The sequence below is a fragment of the Zingiber officinale genome, chromosome 1B (genome assembly GCF_018446385.1).
Source record: "Zingiber officinale cultivar Zhangliang chromosome 1B, Zo_v1.1, whole genome shotgun sequence".
In the NCBI taxonomy this organism is placed as follows: domain Eukaryota; kingdom Viridiplantae; phylum Streptophyta; class Magnoliopsida; order Zingiberales; family Zingiberaceae; genus Zingiber; species Zingiber officinale.
This window is the reverse complement of record NC_055986.1, coordinates 169,301,610-169,320,133: the sequence shown is the minus strand read 5'-3', so window position 1 is coordinate 169,320,133 and position 18,524 is coordinate 169,301,610. Positions and strand designations below refer to the sequence as shown.

Below are 18,524 nucleotides of genomic sequence, written 5' to 3'. Positions count from 1 at the left end.
ATATCATCATTCATACTTAAATAAATTTTATTTTATTTTATTATTGCTAACCAAATCTTCTTTGATTTTTCTCTTCCTCGTTTGATGTGTGTATTTGTCATAGTCTCACATCATCTAACCGAAACATTTATTGGTCGTCTAAGTACATATTCGTATCATCAACTTGTCTTTCGGATTTTCTTGTAATAAATACAACTCCCTAAATATAAAATATATTAACTATATATATATATATACACACACGTGGTGTCGCGATTTCCTTTTCCCTTCGTAGCGCTGCTCGGATGTCGCTCGTCAAAGCTCCACAGCTAAGCTTAGGGCAGAGGAAACGATTCCTGTGCGCTCGTCATCCTCTCCCCTCACTGTCCTCTTCACTCACTGCAACATATCAAGCCCTGCTCCTGACCCTACGCTTTCAGGTCCTGCGTAGGGCTTGAAATATTAGGCTCTGCTCCTAGCCTTGTGCAAAGTCTGATATTTTCTGGCCCTGCTTCTGCCTGTGCAGGGATTGAAATATCAAACCCTGCATAGAGTAATCTGAAGATAATATTTACATTAGACAATCTAAAGTAATTGACTACTGAGAGGAAAATTCTATGAATTAGAAAATAAATATTGAAGATCAAGTGTGTTGATTGTCACCCTCTCAACCATAACAATTGGTAATTAAATACTTCTCCCACAAGACTAGGCAAACTGGTTATAGGCCCTCAAAAGATTTGAGTATGTTAATCATGCAAATGACTTTTCTAGCTATATCAAATTTTTGAATGATTTGACTTTGCTGCTCTAGATATCAACACGAAGTAAAGGTAATTAGAGATACCTTTACATGCTTAATTAATTTGTAAGTTAATATTTAAATGATCAAATCAAATGCCTAGGTTTTTTTCCCCTATTTACTTTCAATTCTTGTTATTTCATGGTGGCAGGATTTAAAATGCTAGATTCGAGTTGTCTCAAAGTTCAAAACCATGCAAAAGTACTGATTTGATTTTCATATAGTAAGCTTTCATAATTCATATTATCTTAAATGTTTGTTTTTTTTTTGCTGCAAATTGATTTGCAAACAAACCTGTGGTAGGATTTTTACATATTGATCCTGACGGGAGTATGAGAAGATAGAATTACCAATGATGTGGTTGAAATGATGATCGTATCTCCATGACCTGAAGTGAAGAGGGGTGATGATGAACTATTTTCTATGTTCACCAAATCGTCAAGAGACCTCTGGTCAACGCTACTTGTAGCCAGTGACCGGGTTATCCCGGTCCCTGATACCTTGATGCTTGAGGCATATCCCAAAAATATATAAACAGCCAAATAATAGTAGAACAATAACATGAATAAAGAATGAGTACAGTGACGTATCCTGGCCACGAGGGGTATCCTCTGGTAGATCGATGAACTAATTGTAACGCTCGACCCGCAGGAGTAAACGGAGATGATGAGCTATCTCAGGTTAACCTCCATTGATATAAAAATATAATAACGAATATAAATGCCATATATGAAAAGGGAAACGGTAGCCTTCCTGTACCTTGGCCCACAGGGGTGGGACTTTATATAGCCTGAAGGGGTCGGACTGAATGGAGAATTGAGTCGACGCGAAGCCCGGGGAAATGCAGGGCCAAAGGCCATGTGGAGCAAATGAGCTGGAACATATCAACGGCTCAAAGGCTGGAACCACATCGGCTTATCGGCCGGACACCACATCGACTTGAAGGCCGGAGCAGATAAACAACACGGAGCGGGAACAGGCGATACAAAGCCAAAGTGAACCAAGTGATATAGTGTCGAAATGGAATAGGGACCATGGACAAGTCTAAGAACCCAAGCGACGGTTGCCCGGAGGGCGGCGGTTGTGGAGGAGGTGGAGGTGGCGGCCACTGGAGGCGACATCCGTTGGAGGAGGCAGCCGCCGGAGGAGGCGGTTGCCGAAGGAGGCGGTTGCTGTGGAGGAGGTGGAGGCTACAGTCGTTGGAGATGGCATCCACCGGAGGAGGCAACCCTGGAGAGGGCAACGCTGGAGAGGGCCCTGGGTGGCCGACAGAAGCTACTGGAGGTGCACTGGAGGCGGCGGCACATGGGCTGCGTGGTCCGATCGACGACGAAGGTGACGTGAGGGGTAGACGGCGAAGGAGGCGAGGCGGGGAGCGACGTTTGGCCGCTAAATGTTATGGCTGGCGCTAGGGAGAGAGGAAGAGAGGTGGGGCGGTCTGGACACGAAGGCAGCAGGCATCGACTGCGGACGACGTTGAAGGCGACGCTCGTGAGAGTGAGGCAATCTTCAGCGTGAGGCGGCAGCATTGGAAAAACGCGAAGAAGAGAGAGAGAGAGAGAGAGAGAGAGAGAGAGAGAGGCATATGAGGTTTCCGGAGAGGTGGCGGCGGAGCCTCCATGAGGTGGCGGCAAGAGCCTCCGGCGAGGCGGCAGCGGCCGGAAATACATGCATGCCTGTGGGCTAAGGCCACCACACCGGAAAACACGAAGGAAAAGAGAGAGAGAGAGAGAGAGAGGGAGGAGGGTTTCGAAGAGGTGGCAGCGAGAGCCTTCGGCGAGGTGGCACCGAGCAGGGGTAGCAACATCCATGCCTCGTGGTTGCGGCGACGGTGAAAAATACGAAGGCTCCCCTCCTTCGTGACAGCAGAAGCCAAAACGCCCAAAAAGATCCCTTCCCTCTGCGGCAGCCTCCCCCTTAAAACCTCCTCGCGAAGAGCAAACCAAAACCAACACCTGCTCTGGCGGAGAGCAGTTCCTTATGCTTTGGTTGTAGGAAGCCTAATATATGTAATGCAATGTACGAGATCGATATCTATTTTTACCGTAAGCATGGTTAGTAACAAAGTAATCCAGGACAGGACATTGGACTGCCGTAAAACATATATTAAAGTACCTGAGAATGACTAGAGATTATATGCTGGTTTACCAAGCAGATAATTTACTCCCTGTGGGTTATACGGATTCTGACTTCCAATCAGATAGGGACAATAGTGTTCACATCAGCCATGTGTTTACTTTTTAGGAGGTGGAGCCATAGCATGGAGAAGTGTTAAGCAAAAGTGTTTCAGACCTCAACCATGTAGCCATGAGGCGTGGTGCCTCAGCAGCCAAAGAAGTAGTATGGCTCGGGAACTTTTGATGGACTAGATGTGATCTCGTTTGCCCAAAATCATCACAATTTATTGTGATAATAGTGGCAAGAGCAAAACTCAAGGGAAACCACGCAGCCCATAAGTAGTAAACATACTGGACAAGTACCACCCGATACGACATCGTAAAGCTTAGAAGAAGTTGTTGTCGCCAAGATTGCATCAGCAAATAACCCTGTATCTCCTTTCACTCAAGGCCCTTCCGGCGAAAGATTTGATCAAAATGCCAGGGGATGGGAATCGATGTACGACAAATGCTTATGATAAAGATAGTTTTTAGTATAAGTGGAGATTGTTAGAGGTATACTAAAAGTCTAGCTTTTGTATAAACATTTATTTTGAAATAAGAATCACATTGGTTAAATATCTTACATTTATGCCAAGGGGAAGGTCCATTTAATTTATATTGTAGATAACATGGTGTGTGGTGCTACACAGAAGATCATGTTATCAGTTCCTTATAAATTATAAATAGTAGCTCACAACTAAGATGGATTGGGACAAACCATTGGAATGATTGTAATGTAATTTGGTATTAGTTTATCTTAACTATAAAGTTACACTAGTACACTATATGTGTATTGAGCAGGACCATTTGAGGTTGTTTTTCTTTTTATACTGACTGCATAAAAGAACAAAACCTCTGTTATTATGGATATGCGTACTCTTAATAATGATATAATAACAAGCACATAGACTTAGTATTTATTTCTATAATTTATCAATGGGTGAGATTTAGTTCGTTAAATCAAAAGGCCCAATAAGTTGGAAAATGATATTATTTATATGGTGTGTTGTTGATTATAGAAGGTTACTGTGTCCTAGTAATCTAGGTTGATGATGTCCCCTTGAGGAGCTCATAAGGATTGTCATGTAAACCCTACAGGTGGACTTAGTCCTACATGATAATGAAATTGAGTGGTACTACTCTTGGAGCTAGATATTAATTAAGTGAGTTGTCAGTAACTCATTTAATTAATGGACATTCGATATTTTAAACACAGGGAGATTTATGCACTCATGATAAGAAGGAGCACATAATGTAATTTGAGATTGGTGCGATAGTTCAATAATAACTCTTTAGTGGTATGAGTTATTATTGATGAACTTGAGTTGGGTGTTCGGGGCGAACACAGGAAGCTCAAGCTCATCGGGAGACCAAAACCAATTTCTCCTCTCAGTCCCTGTTGTAGCCTCTTATTTATAAAGTCTTATATCCACCTAAAGCCCACTTCTTACCCACCTCTTGGTGGTCGGCTACATAGCTTGGGCCCAAGCTATGGCCCGCCAAACCAAACCAAGAAGGGAGCCAAGTTATGGTCGGCCCTAGCTTGGAGCCCAAGCAAGGGTGGCTGGCCACATTAAGATTAAATGGAGATTTTAAATTTTAAATCTTTCCTTATGCGGAAGTCATGGTTTTAAAAGAGAGTTTTAAAAATTATAATCTTTCCTTTTATAGCTTTCTACAAATGATTAAGAGAAAGGTTTGATATCTTTCCTTATTTGTAGATAAATTTTAGGTTCTGGATGCCTGGAAGGGTTCTGGGCGCCTGGACCACTTTGAAGGCTTCGGGCACCCAGACCACATAAGTCAACCCAATTGACTTTTTACGGTCTGGTTCCTCTTCTCCGGTTCAGCTCGTCTCGGTCCGTGTCTTCCGCTCCAGCTCCGTTAGCTTGGGTGATCTCAACCATCCGGAATAAGGCTCACTCGAACCCAAGTTCCGGCCTTTTCCTCGAGCAACCTTCCTCCCCGGTTTCTCGTCTCTCAAACGTCGTGTACGTTCTTCTCGTCCACCGGTGTACTCTTCCGCGGCACCTCGTCCCTCGGATGCACGAGCCCGTCGGCTCTCTCCCCATGCCGTCCTTCTCACTAGCCGCGTCTTCCGCTTCAACTTTCTGTGTTCTAAGCTCATGCACACTTAGACACAAGGGTTAGACAAAACATGACATAACTTAACTTGTTTGATCACATGAAAACACCTTGGGGTTCCAACAATCTCTCCCTTTTTGATGTGAGCAACCCAAGTTAAGCTAGGGTAAACAAATGCAATAAAACAATTTTACAAATAACTCCAAAGATTTTTCAATGAAAAAAATTATACCTCCTAAACTTAACATTCTTCTCCCCTTCGATCACATAAAAAAAAAGGTTTCGTAACAAGCCTAAGGTTAACTTAAAAAATTTTGCAATAAATTAAAACAATTTAAGTGTTTAAAACAAATATTCAGGCAGAAAATTTACTTAAGTAAAAAGAATTTTCCAAGTTTTTTTTTAAAATGAACTTTTTGTGCAACGGAATAACTTAAAAAATATTTTGACAGCAATAATTTAAATATTGAATTTTTTCTAAGTAAATTTTTTTAAAAAAAATTGCAATAAATCAGGAAGTGTTAAGTGTTGAAAAAAAAATCTGAGCTAAAAAATTTTAAAATCATTCTAAGTTTTTGTAAACATAAATATTTTTAAAAAATTTTCTAAAATAAATTGAGTAACCCTTTAAAGCATTATTTAATTTCAAATTAATGTCTTTTCAGTTAGTCAATTAAACTTTTCATTTCAATATTTGGCTTCCAGGCAGTGACGAGGCACTAGGCCTTCTTTATTATTGGAGCAACAACCACTTTCTAGACAAAGTCTTATAAAGAAATTAAATATTTAATTTTCTTACTGAAAAATGCTAAGTCTAATTTTAAATTTAAATTAAACAGATTTTTGGAACCCAATAGAGGTTCCTTCCTATAGGGTTAACCAAATATTTTTTAGGTATATAGGCTTTTGATATTTTTCTGATTTGACTTTGGTGAAACCTATGGTACCAATTTAATCCTCTATAATTTCTAAAAGAAGAAATTTTTGAACAAACAGAATTTTTCAAGTTTTCTATTTCTTATTTTAATTTATTATTTTCAAGTTTTATATTTTCAAAGTCTTCTATTAGACAAGATTTTGCCAAAAAAAATTATTTCTAAAATTTCATTTTTTAATTGGTTATTTTTATTTTCTAACTTGAACATAGACTTTGTCATAGCGTTGATGCCAAAATAAAGTTGATCAGGAGGTAAGAAGCATACCTCACTTATCATATCAGACTTGAAGTCTAACTCTCGCCCTGCTTCGCTGCATTCATCTGAGGTCACTCCCCCTTCATCGATGTTGGGTTCTGATGTACTTTGCATTTTATACCTTGTCATTAGTGCTAGCATGACATATTCTTGTATTTGGGACTCAGATGATGAAGTGTCGTCCCAAGTAGCCTTTAGGTCCTTGTGCTTCTTGGGTATCTTGCCTTTGTCCTTCTTGAGTTCTGGGCAATCTTCTTTTAAGTGTCCTTCCTTGTGACACTGGTAGCAACGAACCCTTCTTTTATTTCTCGGATTCTTCTTATTCTGCATTTCTTTAAATTTATTAGATCTAAAGAATTTTTTAAAATTTCTTACCATATAGGCTTCTTGATCTTCTTCTGAATCTGACTCGGGTTCATCCTTCTTGGTTGCATTTAGCGCCATAATCTGGCTCGAATCCTTTGTTGTCCCTGCACATATGGTTTCATGTAATTCAAGAATGGAAAATAGTTCCTCTAGGGTACTTACCTCCAGGTCCTTCGAGATGTAGTAGGTGTCGATGATTGACGTCCATTCTGGAGTTCTGGGAAAGGCGTTGAGTGCGTAGTGTATGGTGTCCCGATTGGTTACAGTTTCATCGAGGTTTTCGAGACCGGTAATTAATTCTTTTACCTTCGCGTGTAGATCAGCTACCTTCTCACCTTTTTCCAAACGGATGTTCATCAGTTTATTCCGAAGGATGTCTCTTCTTGCTAGCTTGGCTTTGGATGTGCCTTCGTGAAGTTCTAGAAATTTTTTCCAGAGTTCTTTGGCCGACGAGTAGCTTCCGATGCGGTTGACTTCTTGAGGCGCCAGCACGCTCAAGAAGTGATATTCCGCCCTGTTGTTTGCTACGAAGTCATTTTGTTCCTTTTTCGTCCAAAGGCTCTCTTCTTTTTCCTCTCCATTTGATTCGTAAGACTACAAAACCATATTTTATTATTAAACAAATTCGAAATCTGTTTTTAGGAATACCTCCATACGACGTTTCGGTGTCGTCTCCCTCGAATTTGGTGAACGATGCTTGGTCCGCTCATCTCTTTGCTCGATCGGTGGTTAGTCCTCCCGAAATGTCCTCGCTCTGATATCACTTATTGGTCCCTCTGGAGGTCGGCAAGAAGGGAGGGGTGAATTGCCCTGAAAAAAATAAACCAACCTTTCTCGGATTTTCAACTAATAATAAAACTTGTAATCAAAACAAAAAGAGACTAATTAAAAGAAATCAGACACAGATGATTTATTTGGTTTGTAATCAGAGGATTGCTAATCCAAGAAAATATGGCGCACTATCTGATGATCTCCTTCGGGCGGAGTAGCCTCTTACAGCTTTGACAGCACAAAAGAAAAAGCAAAAATGAAAGAATTGGATTATAAGTTGTTGTTCTAAACTGTGGAAATTAGTGCTATATTTATAGCATTATTCGGGGCGCTTGGAAGGGTTCCGGGCGCCCTGGGGGATAAAACTTTATCTCCGGCGCTTGAGGCAACGTCCACATCATCAGATAAATTTTAGGTTCCGCACCGGGACCACATAAGTCAACCCAGTTGACTTTTTACGGTCCCTTCCTCCGCTCCGTTCAGCTCGTCTCGGTTCGGATCTTCCACTCGGCTCGTTAGCTTGGGTGATCTCGGCCATCTAGAATAGGCCCACCCGAACCCAAGTTCCGGCCTTCTCCTCGAGTAGCCTTCCTCCTCCGGTTTCGTCCCTCGAACATTGCGTACGCTCTTCCTCGTCCACCGGTGTACTCTTCCGCGGACCTCGTCCCTCTGGATGCACCAAGCTCGTCTGCTCTCTCCCCATGTCGCCCTTCTCGCTAGTCGCGTCTTCCGCTCGACCAGTGTTGCTAAGCTCCTGCACATTTAGACACAAGGGTTAGACAAAGCAGGACCTAACTTAACTTATTTGATCACATCAAAACACCTTGGGATTCCAACAATTATGATTGCACAATATGATTTGCAGATAATAATAACAATATTATTATTATTATTGCAGAATTTTATTTTAGGACTTGGAGTTGTCGATACTATTACTAAGTCGTTGAAAATTTTTTGTGATAATTCTATAACAATATTCTTCTAAAAATTATAAATACTCAAAGAGGTTCTAAGCATATGAATTAAAATATTTTATCGTTAAAGAAAAAGTTCCGAAACAAAGAGTGTTTATTGATTATATTAGAACTGACCTCATGATTGAAGATTTTTTAACTAAAGGTTTACACTAAAAAAATATTTAAATAGCATGCACATCGAATGGGTCTCGGTTGTGTAAGGAAAGGCCAAGACAAAACGAATGAAGTTATTCATCCCAAGCTCACAGAGGTCCCAACAAATCTAAGTTGGTAGTTAAGTATTCTTTAGGCATCTTATAATTTTTTTATCTCTTTTCCTCATTATTAAAAAATTAATTTATTATTTATTATTTTTACTTTTGAATATAACTAGATGTTTCATCATTTTAAAAAACTTATTAGTCATTATAAATTTATAAGTTATCTTGAAATTTAATATAATTTTTTTTTATTTATTTTTCTAAAATCATAGCTTTGCACATTCTATCATATTCCTTATTTCTTATCCTAAATAGATATTTCTTATCCTATATATCTATTTAGATGATCGCATCTTATTAAAATCATACCATTTGTCAAAAATTTATATATAACTCATATAAGTCTTCTCAAAATCTATATTTAGTGTCTTTATATAATTCAACTTGAGGTTAGGAGTGAGTGTAGACCGGATTTTATCGGATTCAGATAGTTATAATTGAACACCTGATATATCATATAGGAAAAAAAATATATACGATCACTATTAAATATGGTCGACTACTTGAATAATATCGGCTACCTGTTGTCGGTTAACAATCAAAAGATCACTTTGAACTGTTTTTTAAAAAGATATCTCATATTTTAGTATTTGTTGATTTTTAAAAACTAATAATGATACATAGAGAGCACTAATTAAATTAGAGTATCTGTTGATTGTTGATTTTAGTATCCTGTTGATTTTTAGTATCCTGTTGATTTTAGTATCATATGGATTGTTATATCTAATTAAATTAGAGTGTAGAGAAAATTTTAGTTTAATTTAATTTAAGTTGAAAAAATAGAAAAATTATTATATGTGATTAAATAAAATTAGCGTCTATGCAGACGTTGGGATAGGACAATTATTCCCTTTTCGCACAACATTTTGGAATGGCATTTTAAAAAGTTCCCCTTTAAAATATATTTCTTTTTAATTTTGTTTAGGTGCAGTTTAAGCAAAATGTTGTTCTTGGGTCACGAATCAATATTACCGTCTTAAACTATCTCATGTTTTAAAAGAATCCAAATGACCTCTAATATCATCAATCTATGTGCTTATTCTTATGCATTCCCTATTGGCTAAGCCTGAGGCATCAAAGATTATCGAGAAGTATGCACATTTATTTAGGGAGATGAGTTGATTCTATCCTCTATTCCACTTGTCTTCGTGACGGCTTAAACATTGCAGCAAAAGGTGAAGCTATCACCTTAGCGGCCCCTCTAGGGTGACCAGACACACTCTGGAAGGGGGTAAATCACGGGGAGTATTTTGTCTTAACGCAACTGCCCTTTGCACGAGAGAGGCCAAGCCATGACTGCTTAAACATGATCTGCTGTAACGTTGATCAGTTGAGACATCAATGTTTTCATGACATGTAATGAAGCATGTGCATATTGGCAGCAACTATTGCCTTATCCATATTCTGATTTTAGTACTGTTATGTCATACCTGCAAAAGAAATGCATCACCATCTTATCAAACTAACACAATCAAGTTCATGTGATATTGAAGGTGGCATTCTATTTACAATTATAGGAAACACACTGAAAGAAATGCATCTTAGTACTGATATCTACATTGATGGTAGTAAGCATTTTTCCATCATTTCCTTCATTTTTCAGACTTAAAGCATTAAAGCTTCCTCCAATATCCACCTCTTCATGTATAGGATTTGTTTGAGATGTTAGCTTCACCAAGTCTGAATTCATCTAACTTGCAAGAATTTATTCTTTCAAGATGGAAGGAATAAATAAATAGTTCATGCATCCTCTTTGTTTCTTGGAAGCTCAAAAATTACCAAGGCACATGCCCATGGAAACAGGAAGAAATCATTTCAGAAGTAGCATATTTCAAAGAGCTGTAAGTAAAAACTGTTGAATTACTTTTATCAAATTTCCCCACAAGTTGTAGATTTCCTTTGAAATGCAATCTACTTTTGTGCATCAAGTTAATGACTACCAAAATGTATGTTGTGTTCTTTGTTAAAGTGAAGATTAAAACGATTTGCTTGACTCAAAGAAGCCCCTTTTGCAGATATGACTATTATTCTTTTTCGATAATTCCCACTATGGGAGAACTTGTAGCTGGTGACAAAGAGTCTTACCAATACCTAGTTTTTTCCTTCATATTCACAAATGCCTTGTGTATTTGTTGTCTCACTTATACAACTCCTCTCGGTAACTAGTTATATAGTGTTACCTCGAAACCTTGGAACTATATTGAATTTGCGTTGAGAATGATTTTAGATCAGTTCTAGGCCCTCAATTATATGATCAATCCTTATGAAAGCACTTCTTATTTGATGAATAATCTGACCATTTAAACGGCTATCAAAACTAACCTTCCGCAGCCAGAAGGGCTTGAAAAAGAGTTTGGCACGACAAGTTTTAAGTTTAACTTTAGGCATTGCATGATTAAGGCCATCAAGTTTAATCTACTGCACATGAAAATTGTGTGAAATCCCCATGATGCAATAGGCTATCCTATTGTCGAGTGTGTGCTAGGTAACACTAAAATAAACATAAATGTGTTTTGAGGAAAAGAAGAGTTCAAAATCAAAGTTCTTAAGGTTTTTTTTTTTATTTCCGATTTTGTTTGGTTATTTTTAAGAGACCTTGAAATTGAGAAATTTTCATCCTCCAACCTTTATTTATTTTTAAAATAATATCTTCAAAGTTTTATTACTGATGAATATCTTTCAGAAGAAATGCAAATATTGATAACATTTTAGCAATTTGACAGAAAAAACAAGGAAAAAAGAAGTTTCATCTAAACCTAAAGACAAACATAAAAAATATATTACATTTTAATTTAAATATGTTAAATTTAAAAAGAATCCTATCAAATAAATATTTGCTGAGGATAAATTTTAAATTGTAATTATAGATTTTTTTTTTACAATTTACCTTAACTCTTCACTTTTATTTCAATATTTTACTATTATTAAACATTTACTATTTATATACTAAAACATCTTGATTTTTAAAATAAAACTTAATTTAACTTTAAAAAAATCTCTAAATTTTAAATTTAAGCTAACCCAACCCTAAACCAACTCAAAAAACTCCCATCCAAACTTGATTTTTTTAAAATCAAACTTAATGCTCAAATTTATTTTTGACACTCCTAATTCGGGAAGACATATAGTTTGACATTAAAATTGTATCAAATTTCTGCAACTTTATTTTTTTATAATTCATACAATTTAAACAACATTCTCAAATTCTCTGAACAAAACGCTTTAATCTTACAAACAGTCATCCCTTGAAACATCAAAAGGTTTCTTTCTGGTCTTAATAGAGCTACGTTCTGGAGCACTTCAGGTCTTCAGGATGCAGAATTTAGCAGATAAGTGCCCGATCCCTTTTGTATTTTGATTCCATAGCTATTTCTAGCAGAGTTCTTGAGCTTTCAGAAAAATTTCATCCAGTGAGCAAACAAATTTAAGTTAATAAATCTAAGACAGTAATAGTTCAGAAGACTGGGTTGTGGAAATCACAACTTCACACTGGAATATTATGTTAAAAGAATGTATATAGCAAAACAGAGTTGCAAAATGAAAATTACAAGTTGCATTATCTGAAAAAATTACCAGAAGAAACTAAAAGCTGCAGCAGCATGTGATAATAAAACTAGACACTCACTGATTTTAAAAAAATACTAGCCACTAGCTGGAGAAAATAGGAGGATTCAATAGTCGATATCAAGACTATCAAATTTCAGAAGAAGCAACAAATACCAAGACACAAAATAATACATGTTGTTAGATTGTGGAAGACAGAAAAAAATTGTTGTGATCAAATTTGGCATATTAGTAATCATCGATGTATGATAATAGAACTTGCATAAAATTATTTGCCAAGCCATTGCCATTGAACAAGATCAATTGAAGTGGTATTATTAATACTGCTCAATAATATATGAATAGAAACTAGATACATACAAAATTCAAGAAACATAGGCTGTCCAGAGATATTTAAAAGAGGGAGATGAAAAATAAAAATGAATGCCATCTAGTGTACCCTCAATGAAATTGATTGCTTTCAAAGAGGGATAGCGAGAGGCAATGGTTTCTTTAGCTTATGCTATTGTTGTGTGCTGATGAGCCTGTTTCAGATCAACACTTGACCGTCCATAAGCACATTCCTTTTTAATTATCCAAAAAATTATGAACCATTAGAAACTTTTTTGGCATAAAAAACACGACCAAGAGATTAACAAAAAAAAATATTAAAAGTCAAAAATGATGAGTGACACTAGGAGTTAAAAGAAGAAAAAAAATGACGGATCAAAATCAACTTAGCAATGTTGCAAATAACCTATGGATATACGAGCTAAGCTTAGTCCATTTTAAATGACTACCACCAGTGCACTTTCAAAATGTATTGCTTTCTTGAAGGGCTAGCAAGTTGCTGTGGGGTTTATGAGTTAATGTGTGCCTATTTTGTATCAACATTTGATCATTCATGAGCAATTAAGCACACAACCATTTCCAAAAAAAATTATTTGGAGTCCATCAAAAAATGCATAAATATTTAATATAAAGTAAACAAAATGAAATAAATTGTTCAAAACATCTTAGTAAAAAAAATGGCAGGGACCAGAATTAACTTAGGTGCTCTTCCAAAAAGGCCTAGGATATGAGCAATGGTTAATTCATCTCACAGTTAGTCATTAAAATGGAATCAATCTCCTAAGCACCACAACAAGATTTAAACCCACCCTATTTGTACAAAATCCAGGAAAAAAGTCACAATGATGAGATAAAAGAACCAAGTAGCAAAAAAGTAACACTAAAATGAACACCACCAAGTGTATCTTCTTGAAATTGATTGCTTACAAGGAGGGATTATAAGTGGCAGATGGTTTCTTTAGCTTATGATATTGTGTTGTGCTGATGTGTCTGTTTCAGATCAGCACTTGACCTTCCATAAGCACAATCCTTTACTTCCCAATGAATAAGTATATGGAGTATCCAAAAAACAAATACAAAGAACATTAACATGAACATAATGATTAAAAATGAAAAATATTAAATATGAACTACGAGTATCTTTGTGAGTAAAAAAATGGCAGAGATAAAAATTAACTTAAGCAATATTTCCCAATGACCAGGATTTCGGGTGGACTCCCTTAGAAATTGATTTGTTTCAAAAAGGGTTTTTGAGTGGCAATTAATTTCTTTAGTTAATGGTATTGTTACATTTTTTATGTGCTTGTTTAAGATTTCCCAAAATCCATCAATTTTTTTCTTAGAAGATAAAAGGTTACATAAACATCTATCAAAAATAAGAAAAACTAAGCTTCTCCAATCAACCAGGATCAGCTTAATTCTACTCACATTACAAAATTAAAAATTAAAAATTAAAAAAAAAAACAAGAGCCATAAACTGAAGTTAAAATGAATGCCACCAAGTGTAATCTCCTTGAAATTGATTGCTTTCAAGGAGGGATTGTGAGTGGCAATGGTTTCTTTTGCTTATGATTGTGTTATGTGCTGATGTGCAAGTTCGAATCAGCATCTGACCGTCCATAAGCGCATTGCCATTTAACATTAACTCCTCAATTCAAATCCATTAAAGTAATCTTACATAAAAGATCATAAAAAAAAAAAAAAATCAAATAAACCTCAAGTATCCTAGGATCAAAAAGAAAAAGAAAAAAAAAATGCCTGGAATCAGATCAACCCATCAAGCTATATCTCTAGCAGAAGAATATACCGATCACACATCGAAATACTGTAAAATAATAATATCATAAAACCGCATCATGTCCTCCATGAAATACCCTCGAGACCAAGAAACAAGACGAGAATAATAGTAGAGAATAGCATTACCACCGTAATCTCAAAGCCGAAGATTTTTGCGGCCGCCGAAACTGTAGGTTGGTTTCTGCTTTTGAGCGAAGTGTTTGGAGGACGGAGAAATGACTATTTATAGGGAAGGCGAGAGGAGGAAGTTGACGGCTAAATTAGGTCAACAGGAGAACGGGCACAGCAGACGTATACAGTGTTCACGTAATCCAACGGTCAAGATGAGTTCTTCGTCTCACTTTGCCCCCTAAAGTTTACATTATTTAAAATGATCTAAGTTTGACACCCACCAAACAATCACTAATCTTTTCAAAACCTTTACAATTTCATCCTTAATATTCACATAAGCATTACATTTTACCAAGAGAAATATTGACAAGTATATTTAAAATGGTTATACTTTAAAAATATATCATTAGATATTTAAATTTAGAAGAAAAATAATATGAACAAATTGAACAGAATATACAACAACAACCAAAAATAAAATAATGGTCTAAATTTAGAATAAACTTTAAGGCAATCAATTCAGGTGAAAAATACGTTTTACTTTAAATACAATAGATTAATAGTAAAGTTATTGAAAAGTTTGTTTTATAATCAAATATAAGAATCACTATTATTCCATATAAAAAAATATTCCACGAAATAAAGTCACCATGAAATAAAGTTTCCCAATTTTTATATATTTTCTAGGTTCACCGTTTCAAAACAAGATCTTGCAGCAAAATCCATCAAGCTTCTCTCACAATCCCTGTACAGACTTGGACAGTTTATAATTCAGAAGGAGACCCATGGCTAGAACTGTCACTAAGTTCTCTTTATTTGTTGATTGACTTACAGTCATCCAAGACATTTCCACAAAACCACATTGTGTAACCAATAGATTACGTGTAGAAAGACATAAAGGAAAGTTCACTTGTTCAGGTCGGCAAGCAAAGCAAATAAAGGTTTTCACGAAGGATTTCACTAAGCTTCCGAATGACTTTAGCTGACTGCATAAGAAAAGAAACAAAGGGATCACTGGCAAATAACTCTAAATAATAAACAATTTCCAAAATATGTAATCTGTTGCATGACTGAATATTTTCAACGAATACATATAAGAGTTTAGGCTTGAACCATTATAGCAGTTGAACCGAGCAGTATATAAACTTGTATCAGCAGATACAATCAGACTATAAATTATAAAATAGCTAGAACCAGTAATACTGCTCAAACTTATGTGCACTGTTCATTAGTTAGATGACTACATGCATGGCATGAGTGATGTGGGTTTGGCCTTTGATTATTTGCGATGCCCAATTACTTGAAGTCTCTGTTTAGTTACAAACATACATAATGGACATAAAAAATTTTAAAATAGCAAAGTGCAATACTTGAAAATGATGAGTTTTGTTGATTGAACCTCAACCAGTAGTTTGTCTGCAGTCAATAAATAAACATAAATTAACGGTAAGAATTGGAAGCTGAAATATAAAGTTTGCTAAAAGTTAACCAATCCTAAAAACATAGGCGTCAAGTTTACTATTTAAACTCAACAACCCATAGCATAATTTTACCATGTATACAAGCCCAACTTGTGCATAATAAACACTCTTGAGACAGTCAATCAACTAAAAAGTATCATGTCGAACTATTGATTACCAAAAACAAGAGTCCCCACTCCCAAGACTCTCAAGCACAACAAATAGGGTGTAAATATCATCATCAACAACAACCATTTGTCCCAACATAGGATGTAATCAAGCATATAATAACAAAGCAGTTTACCTGTGGTGGAACAAGAGCAGAGGGAGATTGTCTATAAAATATTTGTTGCCTCATAACAGGGGCACTAGAGTAGATGGGAACACGTGGACCAACATTAGCCATTATTGCTGGATGTACTTGTGAAAACTGTGCCTGGAAAATATAGCCCAGAAAGTTGAAATCAGATGTGACAGCAGATCCATATATGCCAAATATTTTGTACAATCTAATAAAAGAGAGAAAACCTTAGATCAATGAGAAACTAAAAAAAAAAAAGGTCAGTTCATGGCATAATCAAGCTTTTTGGCGCATCCTGAACTCCTATCCAAAAGTGGATACTTACAAGGTAAAAGGGTGAAAATCTAATTATAGTTTGAAACCATAAAGCTTAATTCTTGGTGATGATCATTTCCCAATATTAGTGGCCATAGTATATAAAAGAAATCGAGAAAGATATATATATATATACATTGAGGGATATCTCCTGTATCTAGTCGATCAATAAAGCTTCTTGAACTATGTTGATAAGGTACTCACTGTCATTATCAAGAATATTCTAGGAAGTGAAATCATGTTTTAGCAATGTCAGTGTCATACTAGATCAAAGTAAAAAAGGAAAAAAGTTAACAGTTAATTAAAGTTAAAAAAGGATTATTTCAACTGAATGGAAAACAAAAACAAAAACAAAAACTTGATTCTTTAGAAGCAGTTTCTGCCTTATTTATTCAACTCCCCACACATGTACAAAATCAATTACATTTTAAGCAACCAAGAATTTCAGGACAACATTCTGAATTCAAGAATTAGTGAACATATTGCCTCTTAATATAAAGGTTTTTAATTCAGGTTCCTAACAACTGAGCTAAGCATGAAGTGCTGCATGTGAAACTTTGATGGATTGATAAAAGAAAAAGATTCAAATTGAATACCTGGAACCTAGCTTTTCTTTCTTCTTTACTTTGTGCAAGTGCTACATAAAGTGGCTTCCCACCAATCATTTTTCCATTCATCTCTGCCAACTACCAAAATACAGAAAGAAGATTCAGTTTACTATTTTCAAAATACAAAAAAAAAAAAAGTGAGAACTTACAGCTCTAGCTGTTTCATTAGGAGTTGAGAAAGAAACGAATCCAGAGACTTTTATTCACATCGTTTGGTTCCCGCATAACCTCTGACTCAGTTGCATATAGACCATATCAAATAGAAAAGTAGTATAATATAATAAACAGGTTGAGCAAAAAATGGAAGTGTAGAAAAAGTACCTTACAAGAAGTTATTGTCCCAAACCCAAAAAATAATTGTCTCAGCTTATCATCTCCAATACTGTCATCTAAGTTCTTCGAATATAGGTTAAACCCTTGGTACTTATCAAATGTTTCCCTGGCACTTTGGACAAACTTTTCCCTCAATTCTAATTCCCTTTCAGATTTTTTTCAGAGCCTTTGCAACGTACCACTCCTTGTCATCAAATTTCTGCCCATTGAGTTCTTGAACTGCTTGGGCAACATCATCTGGATTCTTCAAAATTGACAAATCCAAAGCACTTTGATTTTCCATCCTCCTCGGTCATAACAACTGCACTAGTGATTTTCCCATATTTTCCAAAAAATATTTCCTAGGCCCTCCTTTGTAGTGGATTCTGAAAGGTTTTTTGACAAAGTCATTACAAAATTTTGTCTTCTCTGCAGGGTTTTCCCTTTCTTGCTTGCAAATGAAAGGTTCAACATAAACTGGTTTATCATTTACAAGCAAGCCATTTAGCCGGTTGATGGCATTTTGTGAAGCCCCTTGACTGGCCAAATGCATCTATAGCTATCTTGAGCGATAAAATATTACCAAAAGAACAGAAGATCTCATGTAGTCCTTTATTGCCTATTGTTTTATCTAGATTCTGAAGAAAAGAAGTAAACAAATTAAAGAAGCTTAAGAAGGTTGTCAAACCCAAGAAAAATTGAGTGCAACAAAAAATGTTCAATACCTTGATAAAAATATTTGCAGCCCCACTTTTACAAATGCTAGGATCACGAACAAATGACAACATAAAAGTCAGATCCATGATCTAACATGAAGATAATTATTGATGAATATGCAGAAAGTTATTCAACAAGGATATTGGAGCATAATATAAGCACTAAAAATACTTCTTAAATAAAATGGCACTATGTGGAGATAGCCCATTGTTTTACAAATAGAAGGAAAATTGGTCCTAGTGTTCCAGAGATTATTCTTGATCCAAGGTCTACCAAACACAAACTCCAGTGAGGTTCTCATGTTAATTTTGGGAAAACCAAACAGTGAGAGATTAAGACAGAAAAAGAACATTCCAAAAAAGTTTTTTTTTTCATTTTCCATTAAGGAAAATAAGCTTTGCAGTGCTAAAGAAGTAT

At 35.9% G+C, this 18,524-nt stretch overlaps 1 long non-coding RNA gene and 1 pseudogene across 1 annotated transcript; both read right to left on the bottom strand.

The window, feature by feature from the left end:
• Positions 1–11,733: 11,733 nt before the first annotated feature.
• Positions 11,734–14,505, bottom strand: LOC121991430. Its single transcript, XR_006114690.1, has 2 exons — positions 13,414–14,505; positions 11,734–11,981 (listed from the first exon to the last, which is right to left on the bottom strand). It is a non-coding gene; the product is annotated as an uncharacterized LOC121991430 (long non-coding RNA).
• Positions 14,506–15,044: 539 nt separating this feature from the next.
• On the bottom strand, positions 15,045–18,195 carry LOC121991421 (annotated as a pseudogene).
• Between the last annotated feature and the right edge of the window lie 329 nt (positions 18,196–18,524).